Genomic DNA, 5,764 nt, shown 5'->3' with positions numbered 1-5,764 from the left:
ATTGTATATATATATATATTTTTTAGAGTTTTTTTGTGTTATTCTATTTATACGTGTAATATAATAGTTTGTATATTTTGAGAGGTTGTGAATAACATTATTTTTAGTCTCTTCCTAATATAGCTGACACAGAGGGCTGTACAGTTTCTAGAATTTTTTCATTGTGTTGTGCATGGCCTAGATTTATTAGAATGTCCTTGACGTTTTTTATTTCTCTGCCACACTCATTTCTTATTTTACAAGAGCAGCCTCTTCCTTTATATCTCCTACGATGCTGATCCATTCTTCGCGCCGCTCCATTAGAAATTAGATCAGCAATCTTGTTCGTCGGGACCACGTCCTTTTTGCAGGGTTAGGTCCAATGTAAGCAAGTGCGCAGGAAATTGCCTGTCATTCTAGATCGCGGAATTTATCCTCAAGTATGCAAAGGTCGTGACAGGGTCGTTCGATAATGCGCTCCCAGTCTCTTAAAGCGATCACTGCTGTTCCATTCTGCCACTTCCGTCCTTCTTGGATCGCAATTATTTCGTCCAGGTGAGTGTGATTAGGGTGTGTTAGATATTTGAGGACACTTACATATGTACCAGTCAAGTTTTCGCAAGTTTTTTATTTTTTTTCTTTTTAGATCATAAATGGAGGACAATAAGTTGACTCAAGAAATGAAACACACTGTTATCGTCACTATACACGCGAATCACAGCGATCTTAAAATTTCTCAATTTTTGAAAGTCGCCCGATTGTTTGTTCACAGAGTTCGTCAAGAGTTAGAAGCAATATGGAAAGTGTTGCCAACCGCAAAAAACATGAGGCACGTTGAAACAGAGTTAGAACATCACACTTTGTGCAGCAAGTCCAGGGCATTATTGATATATAGGCTGTTGGAAAAGTTTCTGCAATTTATTTAGTACTTCCAGTGGCGCCAACGTTCTATTACTATCACATCTGTAAAATTAGACGTTTTTAACCTATAATTCAATTGACAGTTTGTACCCAAGTCAACTAGTTTTGTTTGCATAGTATTTTAAAAAAAGTTATTTTGTAAGAAAATGGAAATTTCACGTGAAAATTTTCGGGCAATGATTTTTTACGATTACAAATGTAATCTAACTCCGAAATAATGCATCGATCGACTTCATTTGGCTTTTGGGGATGAAGTACCATCCAATAGGACTGTTTATAATTGATTTGCCGAATTCCAGCGTGGATATACCTTTCTTAGTGATGAATTCCATGAAGGTCGTCCATTCACGTCTGTTGTTGCCACTAATGTTAATGCTGTGCGTGAAATGATTGAGCAAGACCGACATATAACATACCGCGAGATTCAGGCATCCTTAGGCGTTGACATGAAAGCAATACATACGATTTTGCATGATCACTTGAACGTACGGAAACTTTGCAGTCGTTGGATCCCACACAATTTGACCGAAGCTCAAAAACAGGCTCGTGTTAAATGGAGCAAAGAAATGCTCAAGAAATTCAACCGAGGTCGGTCAAATTTGGTCTACAACATCGTTACTGGGGACGAAACATGGATCTATTCGTATGAGACCGAAAGTAAACAACAATCCATTATTTGGATATTTCAAAATGAACCGAAATCAACAAAAGTTGTTCGTTCACGCAGTGCTGCCAAGCAAATGATTGCTTGTTTCTTCGGTTATACCGGACATGTGACAACCGTGGCTTTAGAGGATCGAAGGACTGTAAATACTGATTGGTATACAACAATTTGTTTGCCAGAAGTCATAAATAAATTGCGTAGAACAAACCGAAATCGTCGCATCATTCTTCAACATGACAACGCCAGGTGTCACACAGCACGTCAAACCATAGATTTTTTATCCAGTAATAATGCTGAATTGATGACTCATTGTCCGTATTCACCTGATTTATCACCTAATGACTTTTTTTTGTTCCCAAATTAAAAATAAGATGCGTGGTGAGCGATTTGAGTCGCCTGAAGCAGCTGTTGAAACATTTCGTACACTGATTTCTGAGGTTACAGCCTTAGAGTGGAAAAAATGCTTCGAAAATTGGTTCGAGCGTATGCAAAAATATATCGATCTTAAAGGCGAATACTTCGAAAAACAATAAAGCAATTTACCGAATTTTACATGTTTTTTTTCATATTATATTTTTTTCATATGTATCGTATATGGGTGGTCAATGTTTCAATAGGAGCCATTTGGGTTTCATCAATCTTTTACTACACCTAGAAAAGGAGAGACGTACAAACAAGAACATAGCTGCTTCAGCTCCCGTCGAGCCAGAATCTAAAGGGATAAAATATTCTAAAGTATAGTATTATATATATAATACTATCAAGTTATCATGCAAAATCGTATGTATTGCTTTCATGTCAATGCCTAAGGATGCCTAAATCTCGCGGTATGTCGGTCTCGCTCAATCATTTCACGCACAGCATCAACATTAATAGCAATAACAGACGTGGATGTACGAGACCTTCATGGAATTCATCACTAAGAAAGGTACGCCCACGCTGGAATTCGGTAAATCAATTATAAACAGTCCTATTGGATGGTGCTTCATCCCCAAAAGAGCTAAATGAAGTCGATCGATGCATTGTTTCGGAGTTAGATTACATTCGTAATCGTAAAAAATCATTGCCCGAAAATTTTCACACGAAATTTCCATTTTCTTACAAAATAATTTCTTTTAAAATACTGCAAACAAAACTAGTTAACTTGGGTACAAACTGTCAATTGAATTATAGGTTAAAAACGTCTAATTTTACGGGTATGATAGTAGCAGAACGTTGGCGCCACTGGAAGTACTAGATTGTAGAAACTTTTCTAGCAGCCTACGTATATGCAGAGCATATGTACGATTATATCTAGTATTAGTTTTATGATTCTTGCGCTTATATTATTATATATTTCTATTATTTTAGCACTAACGTTTCTAAAAATTAAGAATCTATTCCAAAATTTTTTCCAGGCAGACATGGCTATTTTTTCTATTAATGCTTCATCTAATATTTTAGAGAACGAACCTCTATTCACAAATCCTAGTTGTCCTATCATTTCTCGTCTACCTACAGTATTAAGTATTCCATAAGGCCGTTCGGCTGAAAATTATATGATCTTGTAAGGTTTCTAGATCATTATCTGAATATATCCTGCTTGTGGCGAGTGATCCGGGGCTGATATATTCCTAAGTTGGTTTGATCATTGGTTTTAATACGACGGATAAAATTTCTACTGGCCAAGACGTAAACCGACGAATCTTTTAAAAGATACATGGCAAGTGCGAGCGAATTAGAAGTCACTTGCGTTCTTTGTCGCATCAGGATGTGAGTTTGTGGTGTTAGAAACTGTATTCGTTACTTCTAATCACGGGTAATTGATCATAACATTCTTGAGTTGAGACAAGTTTTATCTCACAGGCACACATTTTACTATGTGTATCACTTCTGCGGCCAATAAAGCCATATATCTTTGCATTACGTGATAAGCGAAAGCATCAGGTGAATAAGCGGCGAGAGCTGGGGTGTTTTTTTAATATTTTCTATTCGAGATTACACTGTTGTTGAAATACATTTATTATAACTGACTTATTTGGGTGCGTATATGTTGCAACCGCACTCACGAGCGTGGCGCAACTTCATCGCGCGTTCACAGCAGATTTCCTTATGCAATCGGATTACGGTTGACTTTAAACGCGTCATCTCGCTGCCCACTTTTAAGGGCAGCACAAAATCGTAAAACAATAGTTGGGCGTCAGGCACGAGTGAGCGTGCCACTCTTTCTCGAAATTACGCGATATTTCTCTATGCAATATTCTAACGAGCTATGAACGTTGACGAGCTCTCAACCGGTAGCTCAGCCTCGGAAATGGCAGAAAGGCAGTTCGTGGTCGAGAATAAAGGATCGTTTGGAGAAGCGAATAGTGACGACAATACTCGTAAAGCACACAAGAATTAATAACAAAAATAACAAGTATATTGAATAAGTCTTCGACTTTCATTTACATCTGTCGACAAAATTGTGATGATAAAATCTGACCAAACGCGATAGCTGTTTCGCACCGGCCTCGAAATATTTTACGCGGTGCGTACCAATTTCGTTAGAATTCTGCGGTACGAGCTCACGCCACGCAAGGATACTTTCGCGAATTATGCGAACAATAATTCGCCGCTTCACCCGGAGATAGAATTTGATAAGGACTGTAACGTAAACACGGCGTGACCTCGTGCGCGCTCGCGAGGTTTCGCCACGTTCGACCAAAGGTCAGAGAAGAACAAAAAAGGCGCAAAAACTTGACGCTACGCAGTCTCGATATGATAGAATATGCGCTATTAATTACTATAACAAATTATCGTTAATTATTGCGACACAGAGTGCCAATACTTTAAGAGACATGCAGATCTTACGCTTCCGAAACGACAAGATACGCACCAATATTACAGTATGGGACTTCGACACGATACGATACAAAACATGACACGCGACAAAACCTTATAATACATGACGAGATTATGACCTTGGCGGACGCAGTAGAATTTCCCCGACTACGACTGACCCGGGAGGCGACACGTTTATCCGAATTCCACGGAAATCTAACGCACGGCATTACCACGTGCGCTCACTACAATACGCCCGAAGAACCTACGATAAGATCGCGCCTCCCAGATTTGGAAACCGGTAACTTTACAGCTTGTGACGTTCATCTCACCGTGATCGCCTGCAGCTCCTCGTTTCGACTTCCTCCCGCTGAACTCGCTCGTTTGTATCCTCGCAATTCTCGTCCAGGGTCCTTCCGATGTGCTCTCTACACGCCGGCCACAGCACAAGTGCCGGGCGCTGATCCTCCCGAAGGCACGCAGGGCTCGTTATCCCCGCGAAGGGGCCTTATCGCGTCTTATTGACGCGTGGCGCCGCGGCTTCGCTAATTGCGGGAACCGCGTCATGCCCGTGTCGCATGTCCTGGCGCGCGGAATTTGAGGGACCGCAGGATCCTCTCGGGCTGCCTCGCGGCCGCGAGGCGCCTTCTCAGGGCTCTCGCCGTCCTTGGGGCGTAGAGTGGCCAACGCTATTCTGTTATTCCAATTCTCGTTCCGCCTTGTGCCTGGAAGATGATGCGATAAAAGGTGTCTTGCGACAATAAAAAGGGCGAAATAATGAATGATATCACCTGCATGCTACCCGGAGGACAAGGTGTCGTGCGCCCCGGCAAATCCGTCAGCAGTGGTCGTTACTCGACTTCCAATCTTGGCCGTCTTCCTTCTTCTCTCTTCACGGTTCGGTGAGGCGGCGTCAATCTGCCAAGATCATGGGAGTCGCCAGTTTCTATAACTCTCAGTACGGAAACACACAAAAAAGGAAACGAAAACGATCGAAACGCATGAGACACGCAAATAACGTCACGAAAAAAGCGCAGATGCGTCCGCCGCCTAAAATGTGAAAGGACTCAGACGCTAGACTGTATTATTCGGTCGAGTCGTGCGACCATTATGACGGACGGAAAACGTCACGTCACAATGTTTTTTCACATACACAAATTTAGAATTCATGTAGATAAAAATGTTGAGATTTTTTGGTTTATATACTTTGCTACAAATTTTATTACAGGTGTCGTTTCGAAAATTAATAATTTCGGGTGTTCGGTTCGTACAAGAACATAGCCGCACATTGTTCCTATCCCCTTTTTTGTTAAGGCAAAAACGGTATTTTACAAATTTAAGGTGCAAATTATTTATTTAGAGATCGTACGCCCGTATCGTCTGTCAATATTTCCGCAA

Source organism: Trachymyrmex septentrionalis, unplaced genomic scaffold, assembly GCF_001594115.1.
Source record: "Trachymyrmex septentrionalis isolate Tsep2-gDNA-1 unplaced genomic scaffold, Tsep1.0 scaffold209, whole genome shotgun sequence".
Lineage (NCBI taxonomy): Eukaryota > Metazoa > Arthropoda > Insecta > Hymenoptera > Formicidae > Trachymyrmex > Trachymyrmex septentrionalis.
The sequence above is the reverse complement of the archived record's forward strand: the minus strand, read 5'-3'. Positions refer to the sequence as shown.